The 20602-nt window shown below is 39.8% G+C and overlaps 1 protein-coding gene across 1 annotated transcript in view; it reads left to right on the top strand.

Moving 5' to 3' along the window:
- The first annotated feature begins 18559 nt into the window (after positions 1-18559).
- Positions 18560-20602, top strand: part of LOC103182210 (protein lin-28 homolog B) — a 142276-nt gene continuing 140233 nt past the window's right edge. The window contains exon 1 of the mRNA XM_042333435.1: positions 18560-18672. The gene's annotated coding sequence lies outside the window, so the exon portion shown is untranslated. The remainder of the gene's footprint in view (positions 18673-20602) is intronic.

Genomic DNA, 20602 nt, shown 5'->3' with positions numbered 1-20602 from the left:
GTCCCAAAGCGCTTCACAGAACACACTGCAAAGTGAATTGACTGTATATTTGTGGGCGAACGCGGCAGCCAATTGCGCACAGCAATGTCCCACAAACAGTCGTGGATTGAAAATGACCAATTTATTATTATTTTTGATTTTGGAGGGATTATTATTAGGCGTGTGGAGCAAGGAAACTTGCCCAAGGTTTCGCCCTGCCTGGAAATTAACTCAGGTCTCTCGCTTGCAAAGCGAGTGCTCTAACCACTGAGCTACAGGACTCCACAAAGAAGGTTTGCTTCATCCATTTATACACAGCTTTTCTGTGAGATTTACCTGCTTCAGTTCCATTGTATGTTAAGCCACATGAAGGCAAGTTGTTATTGTTGCTCCACTTTTATTAAGAGGGAATTCTTTCACCCCAATCCCCCCATCACCCCCGTACCCCCATCACCGGCCCCCAAGGCCATGACTGCCTCCTTGTACTTTTCCAAAGTATCTATTCTGTTTGTGGGACACTGTTGTGTACAAAATTAGCTGCAGCATTCGCCCGCAAAACACAAAGTGACTCCCACTTTACACTCCTCTTTTATTCTTACAAGATCTATCCATCTCAATTCCTTGTTTGCTCTTCAGCATTTTTCTGAGGTTGCTATGCTTCAAATATTTCATATCTCTTTATCTATTTATTTTACATAAGTTTAAGTGCTGAAGCAATAACGGAGGATTAGTGCCATTGGAGAGGTGTGCAACCTTGTGGATCAGAGGTTAGTTAGACAATATGGACAATATCCTCTCAGAAATATGCTGAAACACGAATGGCTCCACTGTGACTTCTCATAGGAATAATAATAACCGACATGATGGCTGTGATTAAATCATCAGTAGTTCAGGGATGTAAACATCAGAGCATAAGACAGAATAGAGTCAGAAAAAGCCATTTGACTCACCATCCTGTGCCTCCCACAGACCATATACAATCCATCCTATCATGGACTAAACCCACGCACATTTAATTTCCTGAGTGGAAGTTCTGGATAAATGCTCCCAAAGGTAATCGAGCAAAACTCCAGTAGTGTCATCCATCCCCATATCTCCACGATTAAATCCTGACTTATCAGTCTCCATAGATGATATTCTATCCCTGAAAATATACAGTCAAGTATACCTCATAGTATAAATCCTAAGAAGTGCATTGAGACATTTCAATATAATAATCTCAATATATCAAATGCAAGCATTACTACCTAGAAAAAAATAATCATCTTATCATTCTGTATTACTGTATTTATAATCTCCATTACTCTTCCCAATTGGATATGTATCCTTTTGTGAAGGACATAATTGACACAGCATCAATTCTTTTGCCACAATTCTGCATTTTGTTGGAAATAAATTCTGCTAATCTGCAATTTTGGTTTTAATTCTTCTTCTAATTAAAATCCTTTCAATAAAAATTCCTAAATAATAATGTATGCATCTGGTACATTCCCATTAGTCTTTAATTTAAAAATGGTATCCTTTGATGGGGGAGGGAGAGAGATACCTCACATTACCCTGGCTAACAAAACCTCCCATTTAAAAGAGAAAATGTGGAGTTAAATTGAACAAAAGAAGAATGACGGAAAATGAACTTTAAAGAGCTTCTGAAACAAATCCTAGCAGGTGGTATTTCCCTCCACAAATGCATGAGAAAAGGAAGGCTCATTTAGACCATCAAGCTTCCTTATCACGTGCAATTCACTCTATCATGTACTCCACACACATTTTTCACCTCAAACAAACAGTGGGAATCATGACTATGTTAGCCTCAAGACTCACTTTCTATTTTGGAGAATAGATTTACCAGTCATATGACACTTTTTTCTGTTTCCAAATAGCAATAACAAATTGCATTTAAGTAGCATCTTTCACTTCAGCAGTACATCCCAAGCACCGAAAAATGTAACTGTAGGATATAAGTAGGACTTTTCCATTATTTTCCATTCAGTAGTAAGTATTAACATTTAGTACTTTCATCCACAAATAGATCCTATTTATATCTCCAAAATTGCTTGTCATTGAGAAGATTTCAGTTGTCATCATTAGACATTACCATGCTGGGTGTTCATTCTTGCACTAGCCCTGGAGCAGTGAATTTATACTTCTTTCACAAAATTATTGATAGCCCGGGCAGGATCCGCACATCTTGATAAAGGCGTATTCCCAATGGAGAACTTTCAGAACATACAATATTACTGTATTCACCATATTGGAATCTAAATAAAAGCAAGAAAATATGAGTGATTAAGTTAGTGTTTATATTTGTTATCATTTTCATTCATTCATGCTTTATTTAAAAAAAATAGTTTTTACTTTTACAAAGCTACTACAACAATAGATATAGACAAACTCTCTTGATGTTATTAAATCCCACCATGGAGGCTGACAAAGAATTAAAGTAGCTGGAGGCACCAAATTCAATGAAAAAATAGAATGAATGTAACAAAAGACCAGTGAAAAAGACGTTGGCATAAAATATTACGTTTTTTTTAAAAATCAACTCAAAGACAACAATTTATACAGGGAAAGAAAAGAGGTTATCTACACAAAATAGTGGGGACGCTGAAATGTGTTTTTTTACAGTGGTTTATATTTTGAAAGTGACAGCGTAAAAGCTAAGAAACTTGGCTGTATAATGAGGAACATAGAGAACAGAAGAAGCCATTGACTTAAAATGTCTTATGGATCTCTCCTGGATTCTATACACATTCACTGTATTCAGCCTAGATGGAAAGAACAGAAAACCATGGTTGATTTTGCTTAAAGAAAAGAAAAATATACCTCCCCATGCAAAATTGACAATAATGCAGCTTCTTAGGAACTATTCACTGTAGATAAAATGGTTTGAGAACCTTGCCAAGGGATATCCTTCAGATTAAGACTGCTGCTGTGTTTTATACTAATACTTAGTATGTTATGCTACTTTAACAGGATTAGTTTTTCATTCAAGACCCATCTCAAGACCCTCCTCTTCAACCATGTTTTCGATCACCTAGATCCCCCCCCCCCCCCCCCCCCCCGCCCATCACCTTCTCCAATCCCGACCTCCAGCTAAAACACTGATTGTCCAGCACCTTGGGATGTCCTCCTGATGTGAAAGGTGCTATACAAATGTAATTTTGTTGTTGTAGTTGTTGTTGTCAGTTTAACACCAGCATGTGGCCAGGACATGAAAGTTCAATTGATTCTAAAATAAATCATGATCCCAGTTGAGTGTGTAAAAAAACTGGAATCTGTAAATTGAAGCCCAGTGTTTGACATTTCCCCCATTCACCAATATATAGCTGTAAATAGTTGGGATTATAGTATAATAATCATTAGTATTGATCATGTAGTGAATAGATGAATTAAGTAGAATGAATTAAAGAAATAAAAACAGTCCTAGTAAAGAGGCACCAAGCAAGGAGTACTCTGGAATGTGACATGGCTAGGGAAGATAAGGATAGCTGGATCTAGAGGATGGATGGTAGGCCATCTGCGTTTACAAGGGCATGTGACTTATGGGCAGGAGAGATAGGAACCTGGGATAATTGGACCAGGAGAATGGATGGGACACAAACTAGCAATTAAAATTGAGAAAAAACTTAAAGTGAGCAGGTCACATGGACAGAGTTAGAAAGAAGGATTGAAACTTCAGGGATATAGAGTCAGATGGTTTGGTCAGGATAGATAAGATGGAATAGGAGAATTGTTCTCTTTCAGAAAATACTACTAGATGGTACAAGAAGAAACAATTTGAAGACCGGGAAAGAATGCCTGGGAAAGTGCAGAGAATGTGAGAAAGAAGTCTTGGGAAAAGAGTTAGAATGCAGAAAAAGGGGTACGAGAAAGGGTATAAAAATCGATAGCCAAAACTAGTTTGTAGAAAAAAAGAGAAGAGCTATGGGAAGAGCCGTGGGATGAAACTCGGAAGAGCCTCAAGAAGAGCCTCTGAGGATTCTCTGGAGAGCCTTTGGAGAGTCTCTGAGGAGCCTTTGAGGAGAGGAAAGGAAGGAACCTCTACAGAGAGGAAGAAGAGTGCCTTTGAGAGAAAGAGGACAAATCCAGCTCTCGCCGGAGCGGACCGCAAAGCGAACAAGTTCAGCCTTGCCAGAGTGGACCACCAAGAGACATTTGCAGCTAGCAGCAAGCCAGAGACATTTGTAGCCAGCAGCTCACCAGAGACAGTGTTTAACTTTTGTGCCAGCCTTAGAACTTCGTCACGATTTCCTGCCTGCACGGTAGTATCTCTCCTACTTGCTAAAACATGCACCCAACATACATACAAAACAGTTAGAGATGATTTAGGTACATTTCATATATCACATAATGTTTTTCTTATATATGTTTAGAATTTTAGTATTGAGTGCATCTTGTTAAGATAGAGCTTTAGTAATGTATCTTGTTAAGATAGTGCTTTAGTAGTCATTCGAGCGCGACGAGTAATGATAATGCATCGGGTGTAATGTGATGCTTATGCTTATGTGGTGTTATAATTGCTAATAAAACATTTTAATCGTATCCTTGGTGTAGTTTCTGACAAACACTTGAACCCAAAATTTCACACAGCTCTTCTGGCTTCTCTCTCAAACTCATCGAATCCATGCATAACCTTGGTGTCCTTTGCACTGGGACATCTTGCCGACGTGAAGGGCACTATACAAGTGTAATTTGTTGTTGTTGTCTAGGTTAATCCTTAGTTCTCTCCCTCATACTTGGTCCCTGAACAAGACCCCTCTTCTTCACCTTCATTACATCACCTACCTCTATCCCTATCTCACACCAAATGCTGCCGAAATCCTCATCCACACCTTCATTACCTCCCACCAGGCCTTTACAAAAGCACTCCTCGCTAGTCTCCCTAGCTCCATCATCCATCAGCTCCAATTGATCCAAAACTCCACTACTGTATGCTCACCCACAGCAAACTCCATACATCCATCACACCAGTTAGTCCTCGCCAAGTTTCACTGTCTTCCAGTCTCCCAACAGATTGATTGTATGGTCCCCACCCTCAAAGGGCACTATATAGATGCAAGTAGTTGGTTTTGTAACCAACATTGCTCCTGAAGAGACTTCCTCTTGATGTGAAAAGAGTTATGTCAAATGCAAGGATTATTATTATTCAATCGATATAAATTCTACAACTGATACTATGGTTTCATATGATCCGACATGAAATTAATCCTTATAGGTCTGAGATTCAATCCCTGTTCTCTGTTGATTTGGTTGATATTAACTGGAATGGTGATAGGTCCGCTCTAATTGTACTCAGTGTCCCTAACTCTAAAACTCTAAAAGTTACCATTGCCAATCACTGGACACTGGAGAAGTGTTTTATGTGTCCAGAAAGAAGCCTGATATGTGTCAAGATCTTAGCCTTAAAATTTACATTTGTGCAGAATTTGGGGAAATTCATTTCCATTTTAAGAGCTGCATAAAATATTCTCAGAATATAATAGTAATAATAATAATAATACGTGCATTTGATACATATTTTAATACATCAGACAGAGGACCACCTCCAATTAGCAACACAAATCTCTAAAAAGAATGCAGTGTGTTCACATACTCTTCTTTCACCACAGAGAAATGGGTTTAAATCTAACCCAGAATGATAGAATGAAGTGTCCTCTCTGACATGAAATTAGTTTGGAAAACTGGTCTGAAATGGCTACCACAAATCTACCCTAATGTACCATTAATATGAAATTAGTTAGCACTAAATTGTTTCCCTGCTCCCACTATGTTATTAAAAGCGATTTACCCATGCAATTCGTTGAGCACAACGAATGATGTATCAATTTTTCTACAATTTTTGGATAAGAGGCGCGATGCATCCTCATTTGACTAAATCAACTCCAAAGTGACACAGCTGGTTATTCAGGGAACTACATAAGGAGAGTTTGGAAAGTCCACCAAATCTCCAATACTCTGACTGACCAGCAGAGTCCTGTGGAGGAGATTTAGCTGAACAAAATTGGAAATGTGGAAGAATACAGTAGCTTCAGGACTGTCCTGTACTATATACACACAGCATATAGCATAGAGAGGGGGTGTGGGGTGGTAAGCTGAATTGGCTCCAAAGTGATATATTTGGCAAAAGAATGTCAGAATTGAGCCAACCCTCTGTGGTGGTCTCGATTGTCCAGTTCCTGAGTCAGGCGGGTCCACAGTATTCCAGGACACTGCTGATGACAGCACAGCGAGCCTAACTCATCAGCAGGACTTGGAAAGACAGACCAGTCACAGGACTATTCCCACTCAGCTCTGGTTAACTCTGCAAGACACTGAGAGTGATCTTAGCTGGTCAAGTAACGGGAACGCTTGCCAGACAGTATGTCAATGGCAACCTATCTAGCTGGTTAGACCAGCAGTACCCCAGTGCACACTCTGAGGTCCCCAAGCTTTGGCTCTTGTCAACCTGCACCTAATATTCTCCAAAATTAGGTAAGCAGGATGCATTCCATTCCAACAAATGTCTTTGGAATTTCCCCATATAGGTAGGAAGCATGAGGCTCTCAGTTTGGATATTCTTCAGGTGATGGGTTTCCACAGGTCACACCGAGCTGACCAAAAAAAATAAGAATACAGTATAAGGGTTTATTTCGGGCATTAGAAAGCTAATGAGCTCATACCCCTGCCTTTCTTTTGATATTTAAAAAGGAATGAATATTAATGATCCTTGTGTTTGATATAGTCTTTCAAGTTTGGAGGACATCTAAAATCGCTTCACAAGATTTATTGTAAAATGTGGTAACAACTAATTTGCACACAGCAATGTCCCTTAACAGCAATGAAGTGAATAACAAATTTTATCTGAGAGATTCTTAGCAAGGACATCAGGAGAAACTCCCTTCACTCTCAAACATTGAAATGGTATTTTTAATCTCCAACTGAGTAGGTAGACAGGACCTCAGTTTAATTTCTTATCGAAAGGATGGTACCACCAACAATACAGTGCACCACCAGCATGACATTAGAGTGTTATCCTACATTATGTGAGATCAAAGTCCCAATGTGGGACTTTTTGCATTCTTTTATACACCAACAGTGCTTTTTAGGCCTTGACCTTCTTGTTTCTTATTTTTTTCTGTTCCGTTTTTACCTAATTTTTTTTCCCCCAACTTGTTTTTTGATTACATAAGAACATAAGAATTAGGAGCAGGAGTAGGCCATTTGGCCCCTCTAGCCTGCCCCGCCATTCAATAAGATCATGGCTGATCTATTCTAACTCCCCCTACCCGCCTTATTCCCATATCCCTTAATCCCTTTATCCACAAGAAATCCAATAATCTCAGTCTTGAATATGTTCAAGGACTGAGCATCTACAGCCCTTTGGGGTAGAGAATTCCATAAATTCACTATGCTCTGAGTGAAGAAGTTTTTCCTCAACTCAGTGCGAAAGGGCTTACCCCTAATTTTAAGACTGTGACCCCTGGTTATAGTTTCTCCAACCAGGGGAAAAAGTCTCCCACTACCTATTCTGTCGTGCCTCTTAATAATCTTATAGGTTTCTATAAGATCACCTCTCATTCTTCTATATTCTAGAAAATATAGGCCTAAATTGCTCAACCTATCCTCATAACTCATCCCCCTCATGCCTGGTACCAACCTAGTGAATCGACGTTGTATGTATTCCAACGCGAGTACATCCTTTCTTAAATAAGGAGACCAAAACTGCACACAATACTCTATGTGCGGTCTCACCAGGGCCCTATATAGTTGCAGCAAAACTTCTCTACTCTTGTACTCTAACCCTTTTGTAACAAACGCCAACATACCGTTAACATTCCTAATTGCTTGCTGCACCTGCAAACTAACTTTTTGTGATTGGTGTACAAGGGCACCCAAGTCCCTCTGAGCGCTAGCACTATCTAGTTTCTCCCCTTCTAAAAAATAATCTGCTCTATTGTTTTTGCCATCTAGTTGGATGACCTCACACTTCCCTACATTATTTTTCATCTGCCACCTATTTGCCCATTCACCTAGCCTATCTATATCTCGTTGCATATTTTTAGTGTCATACTCGGTGTTTACTCTCCCTCCTAGTTTAGTGTCATCCGCGAATTTGGATATATTAAGTTTGATGTCCTCATCTAGATCGTTGATGTAGATTGTAAATAGTTGAGGCCCAAGCACTGATCCTTGTGGAACTCCACTAGTCACATCCCGCCAATCTGAGAAGGACCCGTTTATCCCTACTCTTTGTTTTCTTCCGGTTAGCCATTCCTCAATCTATGCTAATATATTCCCCTTAATTCCATGAGCCCTAATCTTGTGAATCAACCTTTATGTGGCACCTTATCGAATGCCTTTTGGAAATCTAAATACACAACATCCACTGATTCCCCCCTATCTAATCTGCTTGATATGTCCTTAAAAAAATCTAAAAGATTTGTTAAGCATGACTTCCCTTTTGTAAAGCCATGTTGACTCTGTCTAATCATATTGTGATCCTCTAAGTATCCCACTACAATATCCTTAATTAAGGATTCTAGAATTTTCCCTACCACCGATGTGATTGTGTTGTTCTTTTCCCTCTTTCATTTCTTTCAAAACCTTACATGGTTTTTGAAATCTCTTGTTCTATTTCAGTTACAGAATTCACCTACTAAGATTTTTCTACGTGCACGTTGCGGATCATATATCTAAATGTGTGAAAGCCATCGAAAATAAATAAAGTGAATGATTTACTGGAAGAGGAACTGTTTCTGTTTTATTTACTTGGATAAACTCGATCTTCTACCTATGCACATTAAAGTTTCATAAGATGCACGCAGAAGAAAAATTCTTTGGACATGAAAGATAATATTTAAAACATCCCTATTTCTAAAGCATCTATGTGCACTGACATTACGTGAACATTTTACATAGTGTTGCAGTGCCCACTATTATGCTTTACTCAAATCCAAGTGACAACCCGACCGTTCTCAATGTGAACAATTCATCACAGTCAACTTTAATAAATCTACTTTGTTTATTTCAAAACTTCCATTCGGTCACCTCAAAATCTCCTCTGTCCAGTGAGAACAAAAATCATTTTTCATCTTTCTTTATCAGTTCAACTGCACCCACTCAAAGCAAATAATATTGATCCTATTCGCTGAACAATTCTCCAAAAAAACACACTAAATAGAATGGATGCTTTATGCAGAAACAACATGATCTCTTTTGATTTATACCACTTGAGCAGAACAGTCCAGTTACAACATAGCAATCAAACCATGAAATTCATTGTGTTTTACAATTTTTAGTAAATAACTAACTGTACCCGTTGCAGCTACGCTTGCAACCAGTTTGATTTAATCGTCCTTCTCTCTTTCACCTGGCATTTTTATTTGTCCTTGAAAGGCTTGACCTTCGCTTTTTAGGCATCTTTATCCCTTAACATGAAGAAAATGTGCTATTGAACTCATTAGCATCCCTTGTTCACATATTTGCACACATATCCTTTTGGCAGGATTCCTGGGGGAGGACTCCTGTTGGGAGAGGACTCAGTGGGAAGATTCAGTGGAAGGCCTCAGAGAGAGGACTCCTGTGGAAAATCTCGTGGTTGGGAGGACTCTTTATTGGGAGGACTCCTGTGGGAGGACTCGTGTTTGGAGGACTCCTTGTTGGGAGTCCATACATATGTGATGAACTTGTTTAAGGTAACGATAGGAGATCCTCGAAAAAATGTGCTCATGGCACTCCCCCATGCAAGACCACTCTGATGTCTCTACGTCAATCGGTTATTATGTTATTGACACATCAACAGACATTTCGTTTTTATTAGTAGAGGTATATCTCGCTAGAAGAGTGTATAATTTCCTCTGTTGCTACTTTTTGCAGAATACCATGCATATCTTTTGGGGGACTTAATTAAAGCAGTTTTTAATATAGCTCATCAACAATAGGAGACACCCCCCCCCACAAAAAAAATGCCCATGATACTCCGCCATGCAAGATCTTTTCGATGAGGTATAAATCATGTCTCTACATCAATCGGTTATTGCATTCTTGCGGACACACAGACATTTAGTCTCTATTAGTTTAGATGATTAAAATTCTTAAATCAACTAGGACTGAAGATATCATTTTATTATAACAAAATGAGAGAAGCAGATAATGCTAACATAATATGGATCAGATAGAGAGCCTAGAGTAAGTGAAGGTAAGTGGAAGAGAAGACAAAATTGTAGTGTAGTTGTGATTTCATCCACAAACTGATGCTACAAGTAACTTAGTTATACAATATGAGTAACCCTATCTACACTACAGATTAAACACATGAGGTGAAATGAGGTAAGCGCTCCACGATGCAGTCTGGCATGAAGGGCGCAATATAAGTACAAGTTGTTGTTGTAAAATGAATCCGTAACTTGGCTGTCACATCTGAATACTTGGGAGCATCACTAAAGGACTCAGTGGTGTTCATTGGATGACTTCTGCTTTCTTTTTGTGAAGACTCAGTGGTAGGATGGAGCAACAGTCATTGAAAATATTCCCAAGCTATTCAGACATTTTCTTCTACCTTAAGAGTGATCCATCAAGTTTCCCCCTACCTAGCAGAAAAGAAGCAGGAAATATTGTTCAACAGGACATACCGTGAACTTTTTGATTCCACTCCCTGGGTCAATTGTACACCTGTGCATTGATATTAGAGTGTGTGCAAAAGCAAAGGTAGACCTTGCCGGTTTAGAGCTCTTCACACCATCAAAGTGTCTCATAGCATTTCACAGGTAATTATTGTCAAATATAGTGAATATGTTTGTAGGTCATTTTCATCAGCAAGATCCCACAAACAGCCATGAAGTGAATGATCAATTTATCAGAAGGATTGTTGGCCAGGACAAAAAAAACTTTGCTTTAAGTTTAAGTGCTTTAAGCACTCTGGGACACTACCCTGTGTGATTGGCGCTGTATAAATGCAAGTTGGTGTTGTTGAACATTTCCTTTAAGAGACAAGAACTCAATTTAATATCTTGTATGAAAAAGGGCGTCACTTCCCCAACACTGGACTGCAGCATCAGTGATGAGAGATGGGATCTGTGATCTTGACATGGGATTTCAATCCACAATGTATTGAGGTAAGTGTACTAACTGAGCCAAATCAATACACAAACACTCTGATATAATAGCGTCTTCTAGTTGGTAAATACCGAATTTTCAGCCCTCGTGTTATCAGTTCCTTGTGGGTAACAATATACTTTTTCCCCATTTTTAATCTGTTATTATTGCAGCTTCCTTTGTGAAAAGGTTGGCATTGTTAATCACCCGTATTTGCACCTCAGCCCCAATCATGTAGAAAACAATTATCATCAATTTCCAAAAACACTTTGGTGTGTTAATAGATAAGGATTTAGAATTCTGAAGTCTTTTGATAGTAACATGTAAATGATTAATTCCATCATCACTTTTACAAAAGCAGAATTGATTAAAACAAGTACAACAAAAAATACTTTAAAGTACTTAACAGTGGTATAATTACAAAATATAGGTTCGCATGTCAGAGCCATTTATAATCTAGAAAGGTGCCCTTATCATAATATCCTGAAAGTTAATTCTTATTCTAGTTACTTTATTTATAATATATTTTTTCCCCTCAAATTCACTGTAAGCTTTGATCTTAACAAATCTGTTCATTACACTGAGGTTAGGTGACTTGAATAGGCTATTCTATGGCACCCCAATGGAGGTGCAGAGGAACAACTGACCTTTTGCCCTATCCGATCATGCCAACCTATTTCCCCTCAATCCTTTCAGCTTTCAAAAATATTCTGATTATTCCTCTGTGATCAAAGATAATAAACTAATCATCCTGTATTTTTGTAAAGCACAGAAATTAACCAACGAAAGTTGAACTTGCAATTCGGACTGTACTTAGTCCGAACAACTGCAAATTTGTAGCATAGTTAGTATAATACCACAACAATGCTTCAAATAGCTTCTGTCTAATTCCAAATTCACCCAAAAATGTAAGATTAACCTAATGTAAAATAATATTCAGTATTGTATTTAATTATACCCCTGCCCCCCAAAAAAAATATTGAGCCAGGGGATAGCTTGACTCAGTTGGTAGCTTCTCTTTGAGCTTCTCTTTGACCGTGCCTTCAGCTCCCCTCTCGACTCTCTTCCTCCTCCTCGCTCCCTCCCTTCCCTCCCCTCACCCTGACCATTTCCCCCCTGCTCGGGTCACGACCCAACTGTGCAGCGCCTTGGGATGTCCTCCTGACGTGAAAGGCGCTCTATAAATGGAATCTTGTTGTTGTTGTTGTAGCATTCTCGCCTCTGAGTCAAACGGATATGAGTTCAAGACCCACATCAGGGCTTTGAACTCATTGTCCATACTGATATTCCATTGTGATAAATGGGAAGGGTTACATTGTTGGAAGTATTGTCCTGATGAGATATTAACCCGAGGACCCATCTGCCAGTTTAGATGGACATTTACAATCCCACAGCACCACTCAAAAAGGTAACAGAGTTTCTCTTGGTGGGCTGAGCAGTTTCATGATTGTTTGAGGGACTTTGCTGTGCACACATAAGCTGCCACATTCATCTGCAAATACACAGTCACTACAGTTTACATTAACATATCATGTGAAGCGCTTTCAAACGTCTCGACAATGTGGTAAGACTTAATATCAAATACAAAGATTATATTATTATAAAAACATAAAATATTACAGTTAGTCTCCTCATACCTATGTTAGGTAGGAGAAAGTAGCCTGAGTTTCTACTCTTCATCACAAGCTAGAACCCTTCGCCACTCACACTGGAAGATGAACATGAACATGTGTGAAGGTCGGATGAAGACACGATTGGGTTTGGCTGTGGTGTTCCTACGGTTAAAAAGCTTGCCATCATTCACTGTCAAAGCTCACGAATGAATAACGACACTTGGGTGACGTGCAGTGTAAAGGGTGTAGAGTGGAACGATACCCAGTAAAAAGAAAAATAAGTCAATATTCTTCAATTCAGGAGGGGAGGGTGAATAACGGACCAGAAATACTGGACAAGAAGAAAAGAATTCTGAATTTGTTTGGAAACTACATCATGTAGCTATGCTTTCAACCGAAGCAGACTCGATCTTTGATGCTGTATTTAATAATGCTGAACGGGATATTTTATTGTAAAGGTAAAACAAGCAATAATAAATGAGATTTACATTTATTAGATGTGTTAACACATCTGGGCAGGAGCAGATCTGATAGATCCTGGATTGCATGTGTTAAACGTAATTATTTGCTTACGCATGGATTATTTCTAAATATGTCATTTACTCTGTGTATTGTTCTTATTTTGTTTGTTTGATTTTGTAGCAACATTCTTGACACAGAACAAAATATTGCAGAGTTGGAAAAACAAGAGAGATTTTACAACAGTTTTTTACCACTCTAACATGTTTATTATTCTTGACAATAGCCTAGAAGATACAAGCTGGGGCTGCTAAAATGAAAGTGAATCTTCATTATTTGCACTCAGTATCTCTCCTTTTAAGGAGCCTCATTAATTAGCTCACAAATGTTCTCTTTGGGAGGAAATGTTACCAGCACCATTGTGAACAGCTAGTGACTATCCTCTTTGGAGTAGGGTGGGAGGTAAGTGGGAATTCCTTGGAGCTGCACTGGCATGCTTGGCAAACAGAATGTCACAATCCAGTCAACTGTCTGTGGTGGTCTCAGTAACCCAGTTCCTGAGTTAGGTAGGTCCACAGTACTCCAGGACACTGCTAATGACAGTCCAGCCAGCCAGCCTGACTCATTGGCAGGACTTGGAAGGACAGACTGGGGACAGGGACTCTTCCTACCCAGCTACTGTGAACTCAAAGCCCTATTGGATCCTAGTTGGACAAGCAACAGGAAAGCTTGCCAGACCGTGCTTTCAATGGCAAGCTATTTTGCTTTAGCTGGTTAAATTCTAGCAGTACCCCAACACACACTCTGGGGTCCCCAAGCCTTAACTTTTGCCAGCCAATGCTAAATATTCTCTGGAAATAGGTAGTCATAAATAATTCTTGTATTTGATATAGAGCCTTATCACATCACTGAGATGTCACAAAGCGATTCACGGGATATTAGGCTCTTGCCAACCTGTGCCTAATACTCTCCAGAATTAGCTAAGCAGGGTGGTCCCTCCAGGGAAAAAGTGTGCATTCCTTTGCAATAAATATCTCTGGAATTTCCATGTATAGATGGGAAACATGGAATTCTGAGTTTGGTTTGGATTTTCAAGTTTGGTGATGGGTTTCCCCATGTATTAGATACCCAGCTGACACCCCAAAACAGTAGCATCCCTTTGAAAAACAAAACAATCAAACTATCCAAAGAATAATCATTAATCTGAGTCAGATGCTTTTGGGTTCAACTCCCATGGTGGAACTCTGAGCTCATCGTCTAGGTTGATACTCCAGTGCAATACTGGGGAACACTGCATTGTCAGTGGTACCATCCTTTCACATGAGACATGAAACTTAGGTCCAGTCTGTTTGTTCAGATGGGCATTAAATATCCCATGGAACTATTTAAAAAGAGCAGGGCGTTTCTCCCAGTGTCCTGGTCAGAAATCCCCCAGATAAAAAAAGGTCATTCACTTCACGGCTGTTTGCAGCATTTAGATGTGCACAAATTGGCTGTTAATTTCACCCATATATATATATAACCATTACATTTTATGGTACAAAATCTGCATGAGGGACTTTGAAAATTTTGACATATCAGGGACTATAACTATGTCAAGCATAAGGATTATTATTATTTAAAATATTTTTCATTATGGATCAACCATTTTAATTTAATAGGTGATGACATATCAAAGAATTGACTTGGAGATGTTACTGCTCTGAAAATAGGAGGAAAATCCATAGTTGAAGCTTACGAAACTCTGGGTTACTTAATAGCTTCCTCACATTGCTGCAGTCTGGTTCCTCTGTCATTGATAGCATTTGCTGTTGGAAATATTTTCAAGGAAGACTAAAAGAGGAACAATGATTTACCAGTTTCCTATAACTTTCCGAAACACCATAAATATCATAAATATCTTGGGTTGCCTCACTGCTGCTGACATTTAATAAATCATGTTACGAAATCCTGCCTCCCCTTCAGTTTGGACTACACGACCTGCCAAAAATGAACAACCTCATTAATACGTCACTCGTAATCCAGATATGTAAACTTTGTATCTGTCCACAAATAAATTAAAATAAAATAGAGAAAATGTTTCAGTGTTTTGAATTAAATATTTAATTAAAGAAATTGTTTTCGGAGTCGCTTTCTTACACTACAACATATTTCACACTGCAAAACAAGTTTGTTTTATTTCTTTATTTGTATTTTTGTTTTTAAAAAATCCTGTACAAAATGCAAGGCAATCCAAAAATGAAAGTTTTGTCTTTAGAGAAATTGGTTGCTAATGTAACCATATAAAGTAATAATATAAATTTAGAATTAATTGTTTTATCGGACCTATACAATAACTTCTTAAATACTATATTTTTTGCATGTTCCCCATAATTTCCTGAAGGTACTATGTTTTCCAAATGAAACATACTTGCCATTCAAATGAAAAGTTACTTAGTTCCCTGAGAATCGCTGTCCACATTAAAATAGCTTTTATAACAAAGTGTTATGACCTTCATCAAATGTTTACAAATGAATCACACAGTGACATTTTACATTAAAATGTTGGATTTATAACAGTGATGATCACGATCATGTGGAAAATGATACGTTTTTTCTTCCTTCTGCAAACAAAAAGGGCTTGATGAAACTTGTTTTTTTTCTAAAGACTGGTCTTTTAGAATTTAGAATCTTTTCACAGCAAAAAAACATTGGATTCATTTAATTCACGTATTCTGTTTCTTAGTTTAAATCCCCTCCAAAGTAACCAGTTTTATAGTTTATAGTGACGCCTGAAGGATGTAGAGATACACAGAGGCTATTTCCAGTTTTAATTTAAGGTTTTACTGTTTCCTCACCAGCTAACAGCCATGTCAGCAAAAAAAGATAAACTGTGGTTCCCTCTGAAACACAACCCCTCCCCCGAAGAGCAAAGGTCATGGCAGCTGTGTGCCCTCACAGAACAAACACATCAAAACGTGAAGTAGTCTTTGCATCCACTGCTCATTGACAAAGGGAACATTTCTAACTTTTATCAAAAAAGAGATTTGCTTAGAATTTCATGACACAGGGAGATTTACAAAGGATTTAACCAGTTGCAAAGCAAAGGACCATTCATCAAATAAGAAATGCAACATAAAATAACAGCCAAATCAATCATCCACCAAAGCAACAAGACTATAATTACTTTTATATTTTGTTATTAGAAAATGTTATTAATAAGGATACAGTTTTGCAGTGATATAGTATTTAAATGTTTTAAAAATGTTGAACCAGACTCTTTTGATGATTAAATGTCTTTGGATCAAGGTATATCAATCAAAGTGCAGAATCCATTTCGTAACATTCATTTTGGGGAAAAAAGTGGATAGGGAGAATGTTGTTAATACTCCTTTCAAAGAAAATGCTTGTGGAATTTGTGATAAATAAATACTTACAATGATATTGTCATTCTTCATTCACACTTTCCCCCCTTATCACTCATTTCCTTATGTTTATTCTTGCAGATTTTACATGGATATTTGACGTGTAGATCTCTATCTTCTCTGGCAACGACAATAAACGAAACACATAAGTGAAGTCTCATTGTTGAAGTAAGATAAATATTTCCTGTACTTGTTCTATTCTTCCAACGAATACACTATGAAAAACAAAGCTGTAGATATAGCAATCTTTTGTACATACAGATATTTACAAGAGTTGTTTATCTCCACTTCCATATAAAAAATCATTCTGCAAGCATTTATTAAACGTGAATCCTCATCACACTGTTTAATTTTAAATATATAATGTAAATATTTCCTCAGAAAATATTCAATAAAATATTGTTAATTTGAAATATGGTTTAATGTATTGAAATTTTGTCTTACAATATTGCATGTTCAATAAGTATTGCAATAGGTTTCAAGTCTCCCATGACTTGACGTGCTCCCCAACCTAAATCAACATTTTAAGAATAATTTCACAAATAATTCTATGAACTTTCCAATTGAAACAATGATTGTACTAAACAATTTAACAAAAAGAGCAATTCAGTTTAGTTTCTACCTTTTCTATCTTTTATTGTTAAATATTTCTTCAAAGTAATACAGTACATTGTAGTACGGTAGCACAATAATTTATTTTGTTTATAGACACATTTGAATCTTTCCTGCTGACTGGTCGATACTTTCAACTGCCCCCCAGCTCAAGCATTTGTTGAGGATGAAGAACTTTTTTTAGATTAATCTCTTCGGTATTGTGCAAGGAATTTGTATTTTCTCTATAGTTTGGGGGGAGGGGTGGGTTAGAATGGGATGACAGGATTTCCCCCCACAAATCTCCAAGAACAAAGCCCAGCAAACCGTTTGAAACTCCACTGAAGCAGTGAAAATGTTTTATTTCATTGAATGCACATTTTTTAAAAAACCTTAATTTGTTATATCTCCTCTCCTTTGAACTTCCCATCATTTCATTCTTTCCTCCACTCCAAACCCAATGCTTCCTCACAACCTGCACAGACACCTAAATTCTTTATTCTGGATACAAACCTCAATGTGTTATAGATTGTTTTAACATAGAGTTTATCAGTGAACAAAGATTGGGTTTTAAATAATACTTAAGATGCCCCAATTCCGAAAAGCAAGACAAAAGCCACCAATCCTCGCTGAAGCAACACATTGTGCTGACTATTTGGGAGTACCCTGAGTTTTGCAACACCCACTCCCATTCTGAGGTGTGTGTAATAAACACCAATTGTGCAGAAAATAGAATCGGGGCAAATGAAGGTGATTTAAATGACACTAACACGCTGTGCCTGAACACATTCCCAATACACTATTATACCCAGTAACCAAGAGTGCATTCATTTTGTGTTTTTTTTTAAAAAATTCCAGTCACCTGCCAAGATTTTATCTTCTTCTGATTACAATGGAAACGAAGAAATCGCAGTCACAGTTTGGGGAGAACTTGGCTGCTAATAATCGGAAGAGTATGACTTAAAATGACAAGGTTTAAGAACGAAAAGAATCATCCCCCTGTCTGTGAGTACACACAGCGGTTTAACCCACCGCCGACCATCGATCAGCCCCTTTGTAATTCACATCCAGCTTTGAATATCATTAATTGCAACAGTAGCACAGAGAGCAGTCCGACAGTTCTCAGATACAGTGCGTGTGTGTGTGAAACTGTGACCCAAACTTTAATGAGGACGGAGATCAGTTAGAAGGCAATGGTCGGGATAGTGAAGGTTGTTGGGGTGGAGGGGGGGGGGGGGGGGGTGTTGCATGAAGCAGTGAGGCCGCTCTCCCGCCCCCGGCACAGCCCTGAGTGGGGAACCCCCCACAGCACTGGCTGGCGTGTTGTGTGCAGACCCCCCCCCCACACACACACACCAACCGGGTTGGGCTACTTGAGGAGCAGCTCCTGGACTCAGTCGGGGAAAGTTTGTGATTTCTCTTTTAGGGGGGAGGGGGGGGGGGCGATACATTATATATAAACGCACAAATTGGGTGGGTGCGCACTCCCGGCTCCCAACAACAACAAGTCACTCAGGAAGTGGAAATAAAAGGTCTCAAATGACGCACGTAAGGTAAGGAGGAACATGAAGTCTCCCCCCCCCCCTCCCCCCTGTGTTGGCTGTCAGGGCTCTCCGGCTCAGTTAACCTCTGGTCCGTGCAGTGCGTCGCCGAAACCAAAGCGTTGTATTGTGAAACCCGAATCAGAGTCGGGGACTGGTTCCAGAGTGAAGCTCTGCTCTGCTCTGCTCTGCTGTCTGCAGCGCCGGGTTGTCCACAATGCAGAGATACATGTTCTTCCGGGTTCAGCAATATCTCGCTGTGTATTTATTTGTATTGATATTGATAACTATCTGTCTATTTACGGGTACGTGCCCTTAAAATGCATTCGTCTCTCTTCCCCCCCCATAGATGGGTGGATTGTTGCACCATATAAAAGGCGCCCAATATAATAATCAAAGGTTTTTGAGGTGTGAAGTGAATTGGGGAGGGAGGGGGCGGGGGGGGGTCGTTAACCTGCGGGAGGGGAAGGCAAGTCAGTGTGTGGAACTTGAGGGAAAGTAGAAGTTGGGAGCGGGTGAGTGTGTGAGTGGGTCGAGGGGGATGTGAGTGAGTGATGCGACTGCACCCCCCCCCCCCCCAACCCCACCCTCGGTCACCTGCAGCTGCTGTCACTGTCTGGGGGCGCCCCACAGCCGGGCAGCTCCACACAATCCTCCACTCCCCCCTCCCTCCCCCCCTCCCCAGGGCTGGACACTGGCCACTGGCCACCACTGGCCACTCATTGCTTCCACAGAGGAAAACGTTTGCTAATCTGGGATCAATTACACCCTCTCCCTCCCTCTCTCTCCTGCTCTCTCTCTCCCTCCCTCCCTCTCTCTCTCCTGCTCTCTCTCTCCCTCCCTCCCTCTCTCTCTCTCTCTCTCTCTCCTCTCTCCCTCCCTCTCTCTCTCTCCTGCTCTCTCTCTCTCTCCTCCCTCCCTCTCTCTCTCTCTCCTGCTCTCCCCACCCGCCACCATTGCGTAAACCCCCGAACGGCCGCTTACAGGACTTATCTCTCCTCCTCTCCCACTGAGAGGCTTATGGTTTATTTCTGTACACACCTCGCGCACTATTCGAAACGCTTTCGTGAAATGGTATTTGTTTTTTTTTGCTTAAGAAACATCTTTGTCGGGATTGCAAGCTCTGTGCATGTTTCGCTTTGACTGAGAAATGAGCCCTGGACGCGAAGTGGGGTCTGTGTTGGACGAAACGTTTTGTCCTAAAATCCATCCCTAAAAAAAAACGTTGTTTGCAAACTGGTGTGGGGTGTGGGGGGGTGTGGGGGAGAGGGGGGAGCGCCGGGCGGTCCTCTTTTGGGGCCATCGTTTTATTTGGGATGTCGAACTTGTTGCCGAAAAGAGTCGTTGCTGTCCTCCCGCTCGACTTGAAAAAGAAGTGTGTTTGGGGGTAGAAAGTGGCCATTTTGATCCGTTGTCATTGGCCATTTGCGCGTCTCGCTGTGGCGACTGCGTCTCTCCCCCCAGTGCCGCGCGCCCTCCTCTCACATGTCTCCTCAACATCGCTGTGCGCGCAAACACCAACGTGAGAGTCTTTTATTTCCCCCCCAGAGAGGTGACGCTGACAGGAATGGTGTCCCCCCTTCCTTTGTTTAAACCTCCTCGGTGTTGCACATGGAGCAGTTTCGTTCTTTCAGCAGAAAATCTTCTCCAGGTTGTCCTTTCCCCCCCACCCCCCACCCCCCACCATACAGCAACATCTATCTCTACCCCCACTCCCAACCCCCAGGGGAGGGAGGGGGGAGATGCTGCTCTGTAGGCGATTTGTCTTGAGGGGGGTAGCTCTGTAATTTTGTATTGTTTGGTGATGGTTCTCTTAAAAGTGTAGAGGATTTGGATTTTGTTTCACATTTTTATGAAAATGCATTTTCAAAAAAGATTCCAACAGAAAAGGGTTTGTGGTTATTCTGTTGTAAAGTTTCAATATTTATCACAGACTACGTTT

The sequence above is a fragment of the Callorhinchus milii genome, unplaced genomic scaffold, assembly GCF_018977255.1.
Source record: "Callorhinchus milii isolate IMCB2004 unplaced genomic scaffold, IMCB_Cmil_1.0 Scaffold3, whole genome shotgun sequence".
Taxonomy (NCBI): domain Eukaryota; kingdom Metazoa; phylum Chordata; class Chondrichthyes; order Chimaeriformes; family Callorhinchidae; genus Callorhinchus; species Callorhinchus milii.
This window is presented reverse-complemented; position numbering and strand designations above follow the sequence as displayed.